Source organism: Gigantopelta aegis, chromosome 15 (assembly GCF_016097555.1).
Source record: "Gigantopelta aegis isolate Gae_Host chromosome 15, Gae_host_genome, whole genome shotgun sequence".
Classification (NCBI taxonomy): Eukaryota; Metazoa; Mollusca; class Gastropoda; order Neomphalida; family Peltospiridae; genus Gigantopelta; species Gigantopelta aegis.
The window spans coordinates 44,343,864-44,365,159 of NC_054713.1; the positions used below are offsets into that span (position 1 = coordinate 44,343,864).

Here is a 21,296-nt window from a genome sequence, read left to right on the forward strand (position 1 = left end):
CTCTCTCTCTCTCTCTCTCTCTCTCTCTCTCTCTCTCTCTCTCCAATGTGACCTTCCTCTCTCTCTCTCCCTCTCTCTCTCTCTCTCTCTCTCTCTCTCTCTCTCTCTCTCTCTCTCTCTCTTCTGTCTCTCTCTCTCCCCCTCTCTCAATCATACCTATGTATCCCCCTCCTTTCTCTCTCCCCTCTCTCTCTCTCTCTCTTCTCTCTCTCTCTCTCTCTCTCTCTCCATTCTATGTGTTCTTCTTCTCTCTCTCTCTCTCTCCCTCTCTCTCTCTCTCTCTCTCTCTCTCTCTCTCTCTCTCTCTCTCTCTCTCTCTCTCTCTCTCTCTCTCTCTCTCTCTCTCTCTCTGTCTCTCTCTCTCCCCTCTCTCTCCATCTATGTATCCCCCCTCCTTTCTCTCTCCCCCCCCACTCTCTCTCTCTCTCTCTCTCTCTCTCTCTCTCTCTCTCTCTCTCTCTCTCTCTCTCTCTCTCTCTCTCTCTCTCTCTCTCTCTCTCTCTCTCTCTCTGACAGCAATTTGACATGGTGTTAGAATACAGTCAATTAAAAGCTCATTTCCGCACTGGATATTCTAAGACCACACTGAAAGCACATCGGATCTGCCCACAGTAATCTCCTTTAAGAGTACACTAACACCGAGATATTGCCGCTCCCACGAGGACTGCCACCGGCAGATCACCACGAAATGACAAGTGTTCAACAAGCCAGCTAATATCTGCGGTGCGGTACGTCCTGCGATTGATACTTGTCAACGGACACGATTAGGAATAAAAAGAGATTTGTTTAACTACATAGTTAAAAACGCCATATGCGACAGAGAAGTCGGCTTCACACCTACCCACTGAGTTGTGAAACTCGCTCTGGGTAGCAGCCAATGCCAGGAGACGAACCCAGTACCTACCAGCCTTATGTCCAGTGGCTTAACTACCATACCACCACAAATATTTTTACAGTAGATGTGATGCAATAAGCTGATGGGTGGGATGTAGCCCAGTGGTAAAGTGCCCGCCTGATGCGCATTCGGTCTAGGATCGATCCCCGTTGGTAGTTCCATTGAGCAATTGCTCGTTACAGCCAGTGCACCACGACTGGTATATCAAAGGCCGTGGTATGTGCTATGCTGTCTGTGGGATGGTGCATATAAAATACCACTTGCTACTAATGGAAAATGTAGCCGGTTTCATTTCTAAGACTGCGTCAAAATTACCAAATCTTTGATATCCAATAGCCGATTATGAATAAATCAATGTGCTCTAGTGGTGTCGTTAAATAAAACAAAAAAGTTGCAATAAGCTGAATGGAAATAAAGAGGTAAAAGAAAAGAAAAGAAAATCTAATGAATACGATCTTTTACGATATACACATTGGCCTAAAGTTACGAAGCCTGTTTTTCTTAAACGCAGGTGTTTAAGCATTGTAAATGTATGTAGTTACACGCGCGTAAGACATAAACAGGTGTTTAAGCATTGTAAATGTATATAGTTAATGTGCGTGAGATATAAACAGGTGTTTAAGCATTGTAACTGTTCTGTAGTTACACACGTGTGAAACATAAACAGGTGTTTAAGCATAGTAAATGTATGTAGTTACATGTGTGTGAGATATAAACAGGTGTTTAAGCATTGTAAATGGATGTAGTTACATGTGTGTGAGACATAAACATGTGTTTAAGCATAGTAAATGGATGTAGTTACATGTGTGTGAGACATAAACAGGTGTTTAAGCATTGTAAATGGATGTAGTTACATGTGTGTGAGACATAAACAGGTGTTTAAGCATAGTAAATGGATGTAGTTACACGTGTGTGAGACATAAACATGTGTTTAAACATTGTAAATGTGTGTAGTTACACGTGTGTGAGACATAAACAGGTGTTTAAACATTGTAAATGTGTGTAGTTACATGGGTGAGACATAAACAGGTGTTTAAGCATTGTAACTTCTGTAGTTACACACGTGTGAGACATAAACAGGTGTTTAAGCATTGTAAATGTGTGTAGTTACACACGTGTGAGACATAAACAGGTGTTTAAGCATAGTAAATGGATGAAGTTATACGTGTGTAAGTCATAAACAGGTGTTTAAGCATTGTAAATGTATGTAGTTACACGTGTGAGACATAAACAGGTGTTTAAGCATAGTAAATGGATGTAGTTACACGTGTGAGACATAAACAGGTGTTTAAGCATAGTAAATGGATGTAGTTACACGTGTGTGAGACATAAACAGGTGTTTAAGCATTGCAAATGTATGTAGTTACACGTGTGTGAGACATAAACAGGTGTTTAAGCATTGTAAATGGATGTATTTACACGTGTGTGAGACATAAACATGTGTTTAAACATTGTAAATGTGTGTAGTTACACGCGCGTAAGACATAAACAGGTGTTTAAGCATTGTAAATGTATATAGTTAATGTGCGTGAGATATAAACAGGTGTTTAAGCATTGTAACTGTTCTGTAGTTACACACGTGTGAAACATAAACAGGTGTTTAAGCATAGTAAATGTATGTAGTTACATGTGTGTGAGATATAAACAGGTGTTTAAGCATTGTAAATGGATGTAGTTACATGTGTGTGAGACATAAACATGTGTTTAAGCATAGTAAATGGATGTAGTTACATGTGTGTGAGACATAAACAGGTGTTTAAGCATTGTAAATGGATGTAGTTACATGTGTGTGAGACATAAACAGGTGTTTAAGCATAGTAAATGGATGTAGTTACACGTGTGTGAGACATAAACAGGTGTTTAAGCATAGTAAATGGATGTAGTTACACGTGTGTGAGACATAAACATGTGTTTAAACATTGTAAATGTGTGTACTTACACGTGTGTGAGACATAAACAGGTGTTTAAACATTGTAAATGTGTGTAGTTACATGTGTGTGAGACATAAACAGGTGTTTAAGCATTGTAAATGTGTGTAGTTACATGTGTAAGACACAAACAGGTGTTTAAGCATTGTAACTGTTCTGTAGTTACACACGTGTGAGACATAAACAGGTGTTTAAGCATTGTAAATGTGTGTAGTTACACACGTGTGAGACATAAACAGGTGTTTAAGCATAGTAAATGGATGAAGTTACACGTGTGTAAGTCATAAACAGGTGTTTAAGCATTGTAAATGTATGTAGATACACGTGTGAGACATAAACAGGTGTTTAAGCATAGTAAATGGATGTAGTTACACGTGAGACATAAACAGGTGTTTAAGCATAGTAAATGGATGTAGTTACACGTGTGTGAGACATAAACAGGTGTTTAAGCATTGCAAATGTATGTAGTTACACGTGTGTGAGACATAAACAGGTGTTTAAGCATTGTAAATGGATGTATTTACACGTGTGTGAGACAAAACAGGTGTTTAAACATTGTAAATGTGTGTAGTTACATGTGTGTAACATAAACAGGTGTTTAAGCATTGTAACTGTTCTGTAGTTACACACGTGTGAGACATAAACAGGTGTTTAAGCATTGTAACTGTTCTGTAGTTACACACGTGTGAGACATAAACAGGTGATTAAGCATTGTAAATGTATGTAGTTACATGTGTGTGAGACATAAACAGGTGTTTAAGCATTTTAACTGTTCTGTAGTTACATGTGTGTGAGACATAAACAGGTGTTTAAGCATTGTAAATGTATGTAGTTACATGGGTGTGAGACATAAACAGGTGTTTAAGCATTGTAAATGTGTGTAGTTACATGTATGTGAGACATAAACAGGTGTTTAAGCATTGTAACTGTTCTGCAGTTACACACGTGTGAGACATAAACAGGTGATTAAGCATTGTAAATGTATGTAGTTACATGTGTGTGAGACATAAACAGGTGTTTAAGCATTTTAACTGTTCTGTAGTTACATGGGTGTGAGACATAAACAGGTGTTTAAGCATTGTAAATGTGTGTAGTTACACGCGTGTGAGACATAAACAGGTGTTTAAGCATTGTAAATGTGTGTAGTTACACGCGTGTGAGACATAAACAGGTGTTTAAGCATTGTAAATGTGTGTAGTTACACGTGTGTGAGACATAAACAGATGTTTAAGCATTGTAAATGTGTGTAGTTACACGCGTGTGAGACATAAACAGGTGTTTAAGCATTGTAAATGTGTAGTTACACTCGTGTGAGACATAAACAGGTGTTTAAGCATTGTAAATGTGTGTAGTTACACGCGTGTGAGACATAAACAGGTGTTTAAGCATTGTAAATGTGTGTAGTTACATGTGTGTGTGACACAAACAGGTGTTTAAGCATTGTAAATATGTGTAGTTACATGTGTGGGTGAGACATAAACTGGTGTTAAAGCATTGTAAATGTATGTAGTTACATGTGGGTGAGACATAAACAGGTGTTTAAGCATTGTAAATGTATGTAGTTACATGTGGGTGTGAGACATATTCAGGTGTTTAAGCATTGTAAATGTATGAAGTTACATGGGTGTGACATAAACAGGTGTTTAAGCATTGTAAATGTATGTAGTTACATGTGGGTGAGACATAAACAGGTGTTTAAGCATTGTAAATGTATGTAGTTACATGTGGGTGTGAGACATAAACAGGAGTTTAAGCATTGTAAATGTATGAAGTTACATGGGTGTGAGACATAAACAGGTGTTTAAGCATTGTAAATGTATGTAGTTACATGGGTGTCAGACATAAACAGGTGTTTAAGCATTGTAAATGTATGTAGTTACATGGGTGTAAGACATAAATAGGTGTTTAAGCATTGTAAATGTATGTAGTTACATGTGTGTGAGACATAAATAGGTGTTTAAGCATTGTAAATGTATGTAGTTACATGTGTGTGAGACATAAACAGGTGTTTAAGCATTGTAAATGTATGTAGTTACATGTGTGTGAGACATAAATAGGTGTTTAAGCATTGTAAATGTATGTAGTTACATGGGTGTAAGACATAAACAGTCTGTAAATCCGGTCCACAAATACAGTTTTTTCACAAATAAAATCGTTGTCGACACATGACTAAAAACCCATAGTCAGCCATTTTTTCGAACATAGGCGTACGAGCTCCCAATTGTGTACGTGCGGGGGGGGGGGGGGGGGGGGGGGCAGGCTGGTTTTTGCTCGAATTAAGCGAAAATGCCCGAATCTGGATAACAACATTTATTCATATTAGCATTAAACGAATCACTGCGTATTTTTACATGGATTACAACTCATTTTGAGGGTAGAATGATGGAAATACATGATACAAAGGTTTCGGGTTAGTACATTTTCCACGAATATCTCGGTCAGGTTTGCTTAAATTTGAGGTTTTACTCCAGCGCTCCCCACTGAGACAAAAGAGGGTGTAGTAGTCGTTAAAACTCGTTCTGGGTGGGAATCGGTGGGAATCGGTACCGAATCGCGAACTCTGTACCTACCAGCCTCAAGTCCGATGGCTGAACTACGACAGCACGGAGTCCGGTTGTTCGCACATCAAGTATCATGCAGAAACGTACGCGATCCGCTACATGGATGGGTGGGAAATAACCGGACGGCATGTGCATTCCGTATATCGCACGGAACACAGACGCCAGCAAAAACTAGGCCTACAGTGTAAATGTACTGGAGCGATTTTTTGTTACGGATCGCATCAAAACCTGTTATACGTGCTAGTAAACATAGCTCAAAGCATATCAGCTTATAGCATCAGTTCAGAAGACACACTGGATTGAACCACATAGGTGATAATTTTGTCTTCCTTTTTTCTGTTTTTTTTATTTTTATTATTTTTTTTTATTTTTTTTATTATTATTTTTTTTTTTTTTGGAGGGGGAGGACTATTTATTATTATTATTATTATTATTATTATCATTATTATTTTGTTCTTATGTTGTCTTTTTATTTTATTTTATTTTGTTAGGTTTTTTTTTTTTTTGGGGGGGGGGGGTCTTTTTTTTTCTGTTCTTTTTTTTTTCTTTTTCTTTTTTTTTTTTGGGGGGGGGGGGGGGGGTTATTATGTGTACTTTCATTTCGGATATACTGAATAATTTTCAAAATCGGTCCGGTCAGGTCATAGGGCTTAACGTGCACATTCAGAACAAGCTGTTGTATCGGACGCCTGTCATGGACGCAAGCGTCGACTTGTGCCGGCTCCTCCGTCCAGAACAGGAAAGGGTTTGGGGGTAGGGGTGTTAGGAGAGACCGCTAAAATCGTGTGAAACTTGGTATCAATAAACGTCCGGTATGTCGTATGAAAATGTAGTAACCGATTTGTTATAACTTACGCCAATTTGGCCAGAACAAAAATCTTCTATGTGTTTATATATAGTGCCATGCCCCGCCTGTGAACATAAATATAGTCTTCATATAATACGTACATACCTTTCGTATTCCTATAAACTGTATATTTTTAGCAAAATAAATACAATAGTAGATTAAAGCACTACATCACCGTAATTCAATAGCGGGAAAGGTTTTTCTTTCTTTCTTTCTTCTCGTGTTCTACATTTAATGACATGTCGAGTTAACTCCCCTGGGGCGATACACGTTTTCTTGTGTAACGGCTAATGTAAAGTTCACCCACCTGGACAAGACTAACGGAAGATAATTAATAAGCATAGTCTCTGCGTCAAAAGAGAATCGCTGAATTGGCTGGGGTTTTTTACAATGAATACATTAGGTACAAGTAAATTATTAAGCTTTAAAACCAGACCAAATTGCATGAAAAATTTTGAAGAAAGGAAGAAAGGGAATGGTTTATTTAACGACGCACTCAACACATTTTATTTACGGTTATATGGTAAAGGACCGTAGAGATATTGAGGGAGGAAACCCACTGTCGCCAATTTATGGTCTACTCTTTTTGATTAGCATCAAGGGATCTTTTATATGCATCATCCCATAGACAGGATAGCACATACCACTGCCTTTGATGTACCACTCGTGGTGCACTGGCTGAGGGGGAAATTGAAGAAAGGAAATGCTTTATTTAACGACGCACTCAACACATTTTATTTACGGTTATATGGCGTCGGACATATGGTCAAGGACCACACAGATATTGAGGGAGGAAACCCGCTGTCGCCCTTCGTGGGCTACTCTTTTCGATTAGCAGCAAATGATCTGTTATATGCACCATCCCACAGACAGGATATATTATACCACGGCCTTTGTTACACCAATTGTGGAGGGGCTTTTTAAAAATCATGTAAGCGTAAATTTAAAAATTAAGTTTCTTTACAAATTATCATCATATTGCATAGGTACAAGTATTTAACAGCCAGTGTAAAACATTTGCATTCTATTTCATTAATGCCTATTTCCGTCCTTATAGCCAATTAAGGTTCAAGCACGCTGTCATGGGCACACACATCACCTATCTGGTCTGTCTGTCCAGGACAGTGAATCAGTAGTTAGTTGTTAGTGGTTAGTGAGAGAGAGGAAGGTGTAGTGGTCTTACACCTACCCACTGTGTCGTTAAAACTCGCTTTGGATGGGAGCCGGTACCGGGCTGCGGACCCTGTACCTACCAGTGGGTTAGTGGTTAGTTGTTAGTGGTCAGTGTGGGAGAAGAGGGTGTCGTGGTCTTGCACCTCCCCAGTGTGTCGTTAAACCTCACTCTGGGTGGGAGCCGGTACCGGGTTGCGAACACTGTACCTACCAACCTTATGTCCGATGGCTTAACCACGACACAACCGAGGCCAGTCCAGCTGACTCATTTCATTTTCAGTTCAACTTATTTTCGTTTTTATATACAATTAAGGTTGAAGCACGCTGTCCTGGATACAAACCTCAGCTATCTGGACTGTCTGTCCAGGACTGTGGGTTAGCAGTCAGTTAGTAGTGGTTAGTGAGAGAGAAGTCGGTGTAGTGGTCTTACACCTACCCACTGAGTCGTTAAACTCGCTCTGGGTAGGATCCGGCACCGGGATGCGAACCCAGTACCTACCAGCCATAAGTCCAATATGTCTTAAGCACTACATCACCGAGGTGGGTTGCGTCACATCTCGTTGATTGGGGTGGAGTGGGCATGCCCCATTAGTGTCTTGCGCTTTCCATCATGTTCGTTCGTTCCAAGAATTTATTGCCGCCCGCTGCAAAAAATCTAGCTACGGCCTTGTATTTCCAGAATTAATCACCACCCGCAAGATAATATTTTACTAAAGCCAATTATTCATAATATGAAATATGAACTAGAAACACATGTCGGCGCAGATTTCTGACCTTTGGAGTGACTTAGCAAAAGAAAAAGGTAAAGAAAAATCTTTATCTGTTTTCGCCATGTATGGAACTGCAGGAGTCATCTGTGACTTTCGCTTCCTGGTAACATTGTGTCCTGGAATCCAAATTCCTCATTACCGCTCATATTCTCGTGCACTCCCTTTTGTCGTTTTACATTGTGCCGTCTCGATTTCCCGTCTCGTCACTCTAGGTGTAGCCTTGGTAGACAATCGTATGTAGTTCCCAGCCGTGCACATGCTCACCGAGTGAGCGAGAAGTCAGTCACAGATGGCGGATCCAGCGGGGATTTCACGAACAGCGGGGACCAACACCAACACACACTGAGTTCATTCTTCAGTGGCCACCTACATGGTCATTACACAGATTTACTTCTCTGAATCCTCGCTCCACCCTGTTTGTCTGTCTGCCTGTCTCCCCCCCCCCCCCCTCTCTCTCTCTCTCTCTGTCTCTCTCTCTCTCACACACACACACACACACAAAACTCTCACATTCACTCTGTCTGTCTCTCTCTCTCTGGCTCTGTCTGTCTCTCTCTCTCTCTCTCTCTCTCTCTCTCTCTCTCTCTCTCTCTCTCTCTCTCTCTCTCTCTCTCTCTCTCTCTCTCTCTCTCTCACACACACACACACACACACAAAACTCTCACATTCACTCTCTCTGTCTCTCTCTCTGTATGTGTGTCTCTCAATCTCACTGTGTCGTTCTCACACACTCTCTCTCTCTCTCTCTCTCTCTCTCTCTCTCTCTCTCTCTCTCTCTCTCTCTCTCTCTCTCTCTCTCTCTCTCTCTCTCTCTCACTCTCTCTTCTTAGTAAAAGTGCTTGTTACAAAAAAAACTCTTGCCTTTTAAAGTGAAACCAAAACTGGATCGATCCCACACCGACCGCGCATCAAGCGAGCGCTTTAACCCGCCCCAGTTAAAAAGACTTCGGTGTAGTAGCAAGACGTCGGTGTAGTAGGAAGAAGTCGGTGTAGTAGAAAGAAGTCGGAGTAGTAGCAAGACGTCGGTGTAGTAGAAAGAAGTCGGTGTAGTAGCAAGACGTCGGTGTAGTAGGAAGAAGTCGGTGTAGTAGGAAGAAGTCGGTGTAGTAGAAAGAAGTCGGTGTAGTAGAAAGAAGTCGGTGTAGTAGAAAGAAGTCGGTGTAGTAGAAAGAAGTCGGTGTAGTAGAAAGAAGTCGGTGTAGTAGGAAGAAGGAAGGAAATGTTTTATTTAACGACGCACTCATGTAGTAGCAAGAAGTCGGTGTAGTAGGAAGAAGTCGGTGTAGTAGCAAGAAGTCAGTGTAGTAGCAAGACGTCGGTGTAGTAGGAAGAAGTCGGTGTAGTAGGAAGAAGTCGGTGTAGTAGAAAGAAGTTGGTGTAGTAGAAAGAAGTCGGTGTAGTAGGAAGAAGGAAGGAAATGTTTTATTTAACGACGCACTCATGTAGTAGCAAGAAGTCGGTGTAGTAGGAAGACGTCAGTGTAGTAGCAAGACGTCAGTGTAGTAGCAAGACGTCGGTGTAGTAGAAAGAAGTCGGTGTAGTAGGAAGAAGTCGGTGTAGTAGAAAGAAGTCGGAGTAGTAGCAAGACGTCGGTGTAGTAGAAAGAAGTCGGTGTAGTAGGAAGAAGGAAGGAAATGTTTTATTTAACGACGCACTCATGTAGTAGAAAGAAGTCGGTGTAGTAGGAAGAAGTCGGTGTAGTAGAAAGAAGTCGGTGTAGTAGAAAGAAGTCGGTGTAGTAGGAAGAAGTCGGTGTAGTAGCAAGAAGTCGGTGTAGTAGGAAGAAGTCGGTGTAGTAGCAAGAAGTCGGTGTAGTAGGAAGAAGTCGTCAGTGTAGTAGCAAGAAGTCAGTGAAGTAGACGCAAGAAGTCGGTGTAGTAGGAAGAAGTCAGTGTCGTAGTCGGTGTAGTAGCAAGAAGTCGGTGTAGTAGAAGTCGTGTAGAAGAAGAAGGAAATGTTTTATTTAACGACGCACTCATGTAGTAGCAAGACGTCAGTGTAGTAGGAAGACGTCGGTGTAGTAGTAGAGAAGTAGTAGTAGAAGTCGGTGTAGTAGAAAGAAGTCGGTGTAGTAGCAAGAAGGAAGTAGCACTCATGAGTAGTCGTCGGTGTAGTAGGAAGAAGTCGGTGTAGTAGAAAGAAGTCGGAGTAGTAGCAAGACGTCGGTGTAGTAGAAAGAAGTCGGTGTAGTAGCAAGAAGGAAGGAAATGTTTTATTTAACGACGCACTCATGTAGTAGCAAGACGTCGGTGTAGTAGGAAGACGTCGGTGTAGTAGAAAGAAGTCGGTGTAGTAGCAAGAAGTCGGTGTAAGTTTATTTAAGTAGTAGCAAGAGAAGTCGGTGTAGTAGCAAGACGTCAGTGTAGTAGCAAGACGTCGGTGTAGTAGAAAGAAGTCGGTGTAGTAGGAAGAAGTCGGTGTAGTAGAAAGAAGTCGGTGTAGTAGAAAGAAGTCGGAGTAGTAGCAAGACGTCGGTGTAGTAGAAAGAAGTCGGTGTAGTAGGAAGAAGGAAGGAAATGTTTTATTTAACGACGCACTCATGTAGTAGCAAGAAGTCGGTGTAGTAGGAAGAAGTCGGTGTAGTAGAAAGAAGTCGGTGTAGTAGAAAGAAGTCGGTGTAGTAGGAAGAAGTCGGTGTAGTAGAAAGAAGTCGGTGTAGTAGGAAGAAGTCGGTGTAGTAGTAGTAGAAAGAAGTCGGTGTAGTAGAAAGAAGTCGGTGTAGTAACGACGCACTCATGTAGTAGCAAGAAGTCGGTGTAGTAGGAAGAAGTCGGTGTAGTAGAAAGAAGTCGGTGTAGTAGAAAGAAGTCGGTGTAGTAGGAAGAAGGAAGGAAATGTTTTATTTAACGACGCACTCATGTAGTAGCAAGAAGTCGGTGTAGTAGGAAGAAGTCAGTGTAGTAGTCGGTGTAGTAGGAAGAAGGAAGGAAAGTAGAAGACGGTGTAGTAGAAAGAAGTCGGTGTAGTAGAAAGAAGTCGGTGTAGTAGGAAGAAGGAAGGAAATGTTTTATTTAACGACGCACTCATGTAGTAGCAAGAAGTCGGTGTAGTAGGAAGAAGTCGGTGTAGTAGAAAGAAGTCGGTGTAGTAGAAAGAAGTCGGTGTAGTAGGAAGAAGGAAGGAAATGTTTTATTTAACGACGCACTCATGTAGTAGCAAGAAGTCGGTGTAGTAGGAAGAAGTCGGTGTAGTAGAAAGAAGTCGGTGTAGTAGAAAGAAGTCGGTGTAGTAGGAAGAAGGAAGGTGTAGTAGTAGTAGCAAGAAGTCGGTGTAGTAGTGTAGTAGCAAGAAGTCGGTGTAGTAGCAAGACGTCGGTGTAGTAGCAAGAAGTCGGTGTAGTAGGAAGGAAATGTTTTATTTAACGGTGTAGTAGCAAGACGTCGGTCGTCGGTGTAGTAGAAGAGAGTAGCAAGACGTCGGTGTAGTAGAAAGAAGTCGGTGTAGTAGGAAGAAGGAAGGAAATGTTTTATTTAACGACGCACTCATGTAGTAGCAAGACGTCAGTGTAGTAGGAAGACGTCAGTGTAGTAGCAAGACGTCAGTGTAGTAGCAAGACGTCGGTGTAGTAGAAAGAAGTCGGTGTAGTAGGAAGAAGGAAGGAAATGTTTTATTTAACGACGCACTCATGTAGTAGAAAGAAGTCGGTGTAGTAGGAAGAAGTCGGTGTAGTAGCAAGAAGTCGGTGTAGTAGGAAGAAGTCGGTGTAGTAGAAAGAAGGAAGGAAATGTTTTATTTAACGACGCACTCGGTGTAGTAGAAAGAAGTCGGTGTAGTAGAAAGAAGTCGGTGTAGTAGAAAGTAGGAAAGAAATGTTTTATGTAGTAGAAAGAAGTCGGTGTAGTAGGAAGAAGGAAGGAAATGTTTTATTTAACGACGCACTCATGTAGTAGCAAGAAGTCGGTGTAGTAGGAAGAAGTCGGTGTAGTAGAAAGAAGTCGGTGTAGTAGCAAGAAGTCGGTGTAGTAGAAAGAAGTCGGTGTAGTAGGAAGAAGGAAGGAAATGTTTTATTTAACGACGCACTCATGTAGTAGCAAGAAGTCGGTGTAGTAGCAAGAAGTCGGTGTAGTAGGAAGAAGTCGGTGTAGTAGGAAGAAGTCGGTGTAGTAGAAAGAAGTCGGTGTAGTAGAAAGAAGGAAGGAAATGTTTTATTTAACGACGCACTCATGTAGTAGAAAGAAGTCGGTGTAGTAGGAAGACGTCGGTGTAGTAGGAAGAAGTCGGTGTAGTAGAAAGAAGTCGGTGTAGTAGCAAGAAGTCAGTGTAGTAGAAAGAAGTCAGTGTAGTAGAAAGAAGTTGGTGTAGTAGAAAGAAGGAAGGAAATGTTTTATTTAACGACGCACTCATGTAGTAGAAAGAAGTCGGTGTAGTAGGAGAAGTCGGTGTAAGTCGGTGTAGTAGAAAGAAGTCGGTGTAGTAGGAAGAAGGAAGTCGACGTGTAGTAGCAAGAAGAAGTCAGTGTAGTAGAAAGAAGTCGGTCAGTAGTAGTAGAAAGAAGTTGGTGTAGTAGAAAGAAGGAAGGAAATGTTTTATTTAACGACGCACTCATGTAGTAGAAAGAAGTCGGTGTAGTAGCAAGAAGTCGGTGTAGTAGCAAGACGTCGGTGTAGTAGCAAGAAGTCGGTGTAGTAGCAAGACGTCGGTGTAGTAGAAAGACGTCGGTGTAGTAGCAAGAAGTCGGTGTAGTAGGAAGAAGGAAGGAAATGTTTTATTTAACGACGCACTCATGTAGTAGGAAGACGTCAGTGTAGTAGGAAGACGTCAGTGTAGTAGGAAGACGTCAGTGTAGTAGCAAGACGTCAGTGTAGTAGCAAGAAGTCGGTGTAGTAGCAAGAAGTCGGTGTAGTAGGAAGAAGGAAGGAAATGTTTTATTTAACGACGCACTCATGTAGTAGCAAGAAGTCGGTGTAGTAGCAAGAAGTTGGTGTAGTAGAAAGAAGTCGGTGTAGTAGGAAGAAGTCAGTGTAGTAGAAAGAAGTCAGTGTAGTAGAAAGAAGGAAGGAAATGTTTTATTTAACGACGCACTCATGTAGTAGAAAGAAGTCGGTGTAGTAGGAAGAAGTCGGTGTAGTAGGAAGAAGTCTGTGTAGTAGCAAGAAGTCGGTGTAGTAGGAAGAAGTCGGTGTAGTAGGAAGAAGTTGGTGTAGTAGAAAGAAGTCGGTGTAGTAGAAAGAAGGAAGGAAATGTTTTATTGTAGTAGGAAGAAGTCGGTGTAGTAGCAAGAAGTCGGTGTAGTAGAAAGAAGTCGGTGTAGTAGAAAAGAAGTCGGTCATGTAGTAGTAGAGTAGGAAGTCGGTGTAGTAGAAAGAAGTCGGTGTAGTAGAAAGAAGTCGGTGTAGTAGGAAGAAGGAAGGAAATGTTTTATTTAACGACGCACTCATGTAGTAGAAAGAAGTCGGTGTAGTAGGAAGAAGTCGGTGTAGTAGGAAGAAGTCGGTGTAGTAGCAAGAAGTCGGTGTAGTAGCAAGAAGTCGGTGTAGTAGGAAGAAGTTGGTGTAGTAGAAAGAAGTCGGTGTAGTAGAAAGAAGGAAGTCGGTTTTATTTAACGACGCACTCATGTAGTAGAAAGACGTCGGTGTAGTAGCAAGAAGTCGGTGTAGTAGTAGAAGAAGAAGTCGGTGTAGTAGCAAGAAGTCGGTGTAGTAGCAAGAAGTCGGTGTAGTAGGAAGAAGTCGGTGTAGTAGAAAGAAGTTGGTGTAGTAGAAAGAAGTCGGTGTAGTAGGAAGAAGGAAGGAAATGTTTTATTTAACGACGCACTCATGTAGTAGCAAGAAGTCGGTGTAGTAGGAAGAAGTCGGTGTAGTAGAAAGAAGTCGGTGTAGTAGAAAGAAGTCGGTGTAGTAGAAAGAAGGAAGGAAATGTTTTATTTAACGACGCACTCATGTAGTAGAAAGACGTCGGTGTAGTAGCAAGAAGTCGGTGTAGTAGGAAGAAGTCGGTGTAGTAGAAAGAAGTCGGTGTAGTAGGAAGAAGGAAGGAAATGTTTTATTTAACGACGCACTCATGTAGTAGCAAGAAGTCAGTGTAGTAGGAAGACGTCAGCAAGAAGTCGGTGTAGTAGAAGAAGGTGTAGGAAAAGTTTTATTTAACGTAGTAGCAAGAAGTCGGTGTAGTAGAAAGAAGTCGGTGTAGTAGCAAGAAGTCGGTGTAGTAGAAAGAAGTCGGTGTAGTAGGAAGAAGGAAGGAAATGTTTTATTTAACGACGCACTCATGTAGTAGAAAGAAGTCGGTGTAGTAGCAAGAAGTCGGTGTAGTAGCAAGAAGTCGGTGTAGTAGCAAGAAGTCGGTGTAGTAGCAAGACATCGGTGTAGTAGAAAGACGTCGGTGTAGTAGCAAGAAGTCGGTGTAGTAGGAAGAAGGAAGGAAATGTTTTATTTAACGACGCACTCATGTAGTAGGAAGACGTCAGTGTAGTAGGAAGACGTCAGTGTAGTAGCAAGACGTCAGTGTAGTAGCAAGACATCGGTGTAGTAGCAAGAAGTCGGTGTAGTAGCAAGAAGTCGGTGTAGTAGGAAGAAGGAAGGAAATGTTTTATTTAACGACGCACTCATGTAGTAGCAAGAAGTCGGTGTAGTAGCAAGAAGTTGGTGTAGTAGAAAGAAGTCGGTGTAGTAGGAAGAAGTCAGTGTAGTAGAAAGAAGTCAGTGTAGTAGAAAGAAGGAAGGAAATGTTTTATTTAACGACGCACTCATGTAGTAGAAAGAAGTCGGTGTAGTAGGAAGAAGTCGGTGTAGTAGCAAGAAGTCGGTGTAGTAGGAAGAAGTCGGTGTAGTAGGAAGAAGTTGGTGTAGTAGAAAGAAGTCGGTGTAGTAGAAAGAAGGAAGGAAATGTTTTATTTAACGACGCACTCATGTAGTAGAAAGACGTCGGTGTAGTAGCAAGAAGTCGGTGTAGTAGGAAGAAGTCGGTGTAGTAGAAAGAAGTCGGTGTAGTAGCAAGAAGTCAGTGTAGTAGAAAGAAGTCAGTGTAGTAGAAAGAAGTTGGTGTAGTAGAAAGAAGGAAGGAAATGTTTTATTTAACGATGCACTCATGTAGTAGAAAGACGTCGGTGTAGTAGGAAGACGTCGGTGCAGTAGAAAGAAGTCGGTGTAGTAGAAAGAAGTCAGTGTAGTAGAAAGAAGGAAGGAAATGTTTTATTTAACGACGCACTCATGTAGTAGAAAGACGTCGGTGTAGTAGCAAGAAGTCGGTGTAGTAGGAAGAAGTCGGTGTAGTAGGAAGAAGTCGGTGTAGTAGAAAGAAGTCGGTGTAGTAGGAAGAAGGAAGGAAATGTTTTATTTAACGATGCACTCATGTAGTAGCAAGACGTCGGTGTAGTAGCAAGAAGTCGGTGTAGTAGGAAGAAGTCGGTGTAGTAGGAAGAAGGAAGGAAATGTTTTATTTAACGACGCACTCATGTAGTAGAAAGAAGTCGGTGTAGTAGCAAGACATCGGTGTAGTAGAAAGACGTCGGTGTAGTAGCAAGAAGTCGGTGTAGTAGGAAGAAGGAAGGAAATGTTTTATTTAACGATGCACTCATGTAGTAGCAAGACGTCGGTGTAGTAGCAAGAAGTCGGTGTAGTAGGAAGAAGTCGGTGTAGTAGGAAGAAGGAAGGAAATGTTTTATTTAACGACGCACTCATGTAGTAGCAAGAAGTCGGTGTAGTAATAAAGAAGTCGGTGTAGTAGGAAGAAGGCAGGAAATGTTTTATTTAACGAAGCACTCATGTAGTAGAAAGACGTCAGTGTAGTAGCAAGAAGTCGGTGTAGTAGGAAGAAGTCGGTGTAGTAGGAAGAAGGAAGGAAATGTTTTATTTAACGACGCACTCATGTAGTAGAAAGAAGTCGGTGTAGTAGAAAGACGTCAGTGTAGTAGCAAGAAGTCGGTGTAGTAGGAAGAAGTCGGTGTAGTAGGAAGAAGTCGGTGTAGTAGAAAGAAGTCGGTGTAGTAGCAAGAAGTTGGTGTAGTAGAAAGAAGTCGGTGTAGTAGCAAGACGTCAGTGTAGTAGCAAGAAGTCGGTGTAGTAGGAAGAAGTCGGTGTAGTAGGAAGAAGGAAGGAAATGTTTTATTTAACGACGCACTCATGTAGTAGAAAGAAGTCGGTGTAGTAGGAAGAAGTCGGTGTAGTAGCAAGAAGTCGGTGTAGTAGGAAGAAGTCGGTGTAGTAGGAAGAAGTTGGTGTAGTAGAAAGAAGTCGGTGTAGTAGGAAGAAGGAAGGAAATGTTTTATTTAACGACGCACTCATGTAGTAGAAAGAAGTCGGTGTAGTAGAAAGACGTCAGTGTAGTAGCAAGAAGTCGGTGTAGTAGGAAGAAGTCGGTGTAGTAGGAAGAAGTCGGTGTAGTAGAAAGAAGTCGGTGTAGTAGCAAGAAGTCGGTGTAGTAGAAAGAAGTCGGTGTAGTAGCAAGACGTCAGTGTAGTAGCAAGAAGTCGGTGTAGTAGGAAGAAGTCGGTGTAGTAGGAAGAAGGAAGGAAATGTTTTATTTAACGACGCACTCATGTAGTAGAAAGAAGTCGGTGTAGTAGGAAGAAGTCGGTGTAGTAGCAAGAAGTCGGTGTAGTAGGAAGAAGTCGGTGTAGTAGGAAGAAGTCGGTGTAGTAGAAAGAAGTCGGTGTAGTAGGAAGAAGGAAGGAAATGTTTTATTTAACGACGCACTCATGTAGTAGAAAGAAGTCGGTGTAGTAGCAAGACGTCAGTGTAGTAGCAAGAAGTCGGTGTAGTAGGAAGAAGTCGGTGTAGTAGGAAGAAGGAAGGAAATGTTTTATTTAACGACGCACTCATGTAGTAGCAAGAAGTCGGTGTAGTAATAAAGAAGTCGGTGTAGTAGGAAGAAGGCAGGAAATGTTTTATTTAACGAAGCACTCATGTAGTAGAAAGACGTCAGTGTAGTAGCAAGAAGGTGTAGTAGCAAGACGTCGGTGTAGTAGGAAGAAGTCGGTGTAGTAGGAAGAAGGAAGGAAATGTTTTATTTAACGACGCACTCATGTAGTAGAAAGAAGTCGGCATAGTAGAAAGAAGTCGGTGTAGTAGTTTTACCTTTAGACTGAATCATTAAAGTTTGCTCTGGGTGAGAGCCCGTAAACAGGTGGCGAACCCAGTATCTACCAGTTTAAGTCCGACGGTTTAACCACTACATCACCGAGTTTGGTCATTTCAGACAGGTGTCCTAGTCATTGAGTATAGTGAATGTAAGTACGTATGGACACAGTTCGGGATAGGACTCATGGCGTGCAAAAAAAAGCATGCGAATTACAGTTAAAAGTGTGTTCTGTTTAACGACACCACTTGAGCACATTGATTTATTATCATCATAATTTTGACAAACAGTCTTTCAGAGGAAACTCGCTACATGTTTCCCTTGGTGACGAGGGGTCTTTTTATATATGCCTTCCCACATACAGGATAGCACATACCATGGCTTTTGATATACCAGTCATTGTGCACTGGCTGGAAAGAGAAATAGCCTAATGGGCCCACCGACGTGGATCGATCCCAGACCGACCGCGTATTAAGCAAGCGTTTTACCACTGGGTACCGCCCTGCCCTAAGTTTTGTCTAAGAACTCTCAAGGCCACGTAAGTAAATTGATCGCCTGTCCCCAACAAACCTTGTTAGGATTTCTTCCTGCTTTATTCATCTTCACGTGGAACCAACGACATTTGTGATACGGCATCAACAGGCGCAGATACGGCATGGTATCAGTGGCGGATCCGGGGGTAGGGGTGTGTGCAGAGGGATTCTAATTTGAATTACCATTTATAGTTAGGTGGGGGGGGGGGGGGGGGTTGGGTTTTTTTTTTTGTTTTGTTGTTTTTTGTTTTTTTGGGAGGGGGGTTTTACTTTTTAAAATGATATAACGTTAATTGGTCCTGAAAACGCGTTTCTGGGAATCCTTGGTTATAAAATATTCCTGGGTAATACCACCCCCCCCCCCCCGAACACCCCCCCCCCTACCACACCCACACCCCACCCCCACCCAGATCTCCCTCCCTTAGGTAATTCGGCTCAATTGCCTTCGACAAACTCAAACTTACCATTTTCAGAATTTTGTGGAACCCCCACCTTTATAAAATCCTGGCCCCGCCCCTGGATGTGGGTCGTAACATTAAAGTTTGTAAATCGGTATCGTTCAAAAACAACTTCTCAATTTATACAAATGGAAAATTAATTACTTGACCGAAAACAAACGGAAACGATAGGCCCCTTGTGCCCTCAATTAATTGCACAGCTGATCAAGAGGTAAATAAACTTCGAAACGTTAAACCGGCCTCGGTGGTGTAGTAGTTAAGCCACCGGACATAAGACTGATAGAGCCTGAGTTCGCCTCCCAGTACCGACTCCGATCCAGTGCGGGTTTTAACGGCTCAGTGGGTAGGTGTAAGACCACTACGCCCGCTTCTCTCTCACTAACCACCAACAATTTAACCACTAACCCACTGTCTTGGACAGACAGGCCAGGTAGCTGTGCACGACATTAACTGAGAATGAATACAGTGTAAAATGGACGGTTTGACAAAAGAGGTTATTTGGGTTACCAACACCACTAGAACACATTGCTTTATTATTCATCGGCTATTTGGTTTTCCGAGTTCAGGTTGTTTATTGTGTTTTGCAACTTATCAGCATTATAGCAATGAAGACATTAATATAGACAATAGTGCGGAACAATAGCCGAGAGCGACTTACATACATATAAGCAGGATAAGCATACGAGACGGGTAGGGTGGGGGAGGTAAGGAGGGGTTAAAATCCCTTCTAGTACTGGAGCACAACTTCAAATTCGGTCAAAAACAATAGAGATGTTCGGGCATAATGTGCCTTTTTACCATGTATTTCCACCATTCTACCCGCAATCTTAGTTGTGATCCTTGTATAAATGTGTAGAATTCGTTTGCAACCCTAAATAGCTGTTTGGTAGTAATGTTAATAAAAAAAAAATTTGTTATCTAGAATTCGGGCATTTTCATTTAATACGGGCCAGCCTGTCTTACAAAAATGGGAGCCCAATCCCCTATGTACATGTATGCATCCGACAGTCAGATAACTAGCTATATATATATATATATATATATATATATATATATAGAGAGAGAGAGAGAGAGAGAGAGAGAGAGAGAGAGAGAGAGAGAGAGAGAGAGAGAGAGAGAGAGAGAGAGAGAGAGAGAGGGGGGGGGGGGTTGTTATTACCAGAGTGCTTTTCGGTATCGTCAATATCATATATTAGGAATAAAAATTGTATTATGCGAGCCTCTGGCGAGCATAATACATTATTTTTATTCCTAATATATATATGTGTTACAGTCAATGTGTAAAACCAGGCAATCTGTATGACGTCAGGCATTTTGTCACTAGGTGTGTTTACCTTTACAACAATTGCTGTCAATGAATGGTGGATCTTTCATTTCAGGAAATGTGTCTAGAAATTACCTTGAAAAGTCAAGCAATGTGTATATTGCCTGAAATATTTCGGCAATATATAGATTGCCTGAGTGAATCAGTTACTTTACAGATTGCCTGAAATTTTCAGGCATTCTACAGATTGCCTGGTTTTACACATTGACTGTAACATATATATATATAAACGATATATATATATATATATATATATATATATATATATATATATATATATATATATATATATATATATATATATATATATCGTTAAAAAGTGTATGTTTTTCTCTACATGACAGGCTTGTTTCGTGAGAGAGTTGAATTATTGCTCTCACTCATCAGATGTAGATTTAATTACACCGTCAACGGAAAGCTGATGACGTAATGGACTCTGTGACGTCGAGGTTACGTCACTATGCAGGTCTATAATAGGTGATGTGTGGTATGCGCACAGAAGGTATTTGCGTCTGTGTCGACATGCTGATACGAGTTCATTCTTGGAGTTTAGTGTGCTGGTTTCAGGTTTATACATTATGAACAGTTTTTTTCCTTCAGGCAGAGGTTACATCTTTTGCTCGCTGGAGAGTATGATTTTGTTTTGGATAAAATTTTCCACTTAATGGTGTATGGGTGAATCTATCCTTCAGTGTCCAAATGTACTGACTTAGCGCTGTTGCGTTCTTCTGTGTTGCGTTTTGAAAACTGCTCGTGTGCGCAGTATATCTCGTCACCTATTATAGACCTGCATAGTGGCGTAACCTCGACGTCACAGAGTCCATTACGTCATCAGCTTTCCGTTGACGGTGTAATTAAATCTACATCTGATGAGTGAGGGCAATAATTCAACTCTCTCACGAAACAAGCCTGTCATGTAGAGAAATACATACACTTTTTAACGATATATCTGGCTCCCATACGGTTGAGCACTCTATAAAATAGCGTCTTTCAACTCGAAAACGACTACTATATATATATATATATATATATATATATATATATATATATATATATATATATATATATATATATATATATATATATATATATTTAATGTTTGTGCGTTATTTCTTTTACGTTCATCGGGGTATGAACAAAAAAAAATAGATTTTTTTGTTTCATACCCAGATGGACGTAAAAGAAATAACTGAAATAATTAAGTTATATTTATATGTTATATATATATATATATAACTTAATTGTTTCATTAGTTATTTTCATGGAAAACATATTTATTCATATATGTAGACGAAAGAATGTTCTGTTCACAAGTAACATAAGCAATATGAATAACGAAAATAGAAAAAATTATAGAAACACTTCTAAGTTTGTTTGTAGTATTAACACATATCTAATTCTAGTCGCTTCCATCTGACCATTTATCTTAGAGGAAACCCGCTATATATTTTTTCTATTAGCAGCAAGGGATATTTTATATGCACTTGCCACACAGGCGAGCACATGCCACAGCTTTTTGATATGCCAGTCGTGGTGCACTGTTTGGCACGAGTTAAAACAGTCAGAGAATAAGTCTATCGAGGTGGTTCGATCGTACGACCCAAACACTTCAGGCAAGCGATCTACGGACTGAGCTAAATCTTGCCCCTAGCTACAAATCTCGCCTCCCCCCCCCCCCCCCCCCCCCCCCCCCCCCCCCCCCATGTAAATGCAAAACTTTTCTCTTTTTTTTTAAATAGAGAGGCCTGGGTCAAGTCTCGTGTGCAGGAAATTATGAAAGGTGGTCTGGACT

The 21,296-nt window shown here is 41.0% G+C and overlaps 1 protein-coding gene across 1 annotated transcript in view; it reads right to left on the bottom strand.

Moving 5' to 3' along the window:
• LOC121390745 (cysteine-rich venom protein-like) overlaps positions 1–21,296 on the bottom strand; it is a 99,731-nt gene that overhangs the window by 52,102 nt on the left and 26,333 nt on the right. The window lies entirely within an intron of this gene.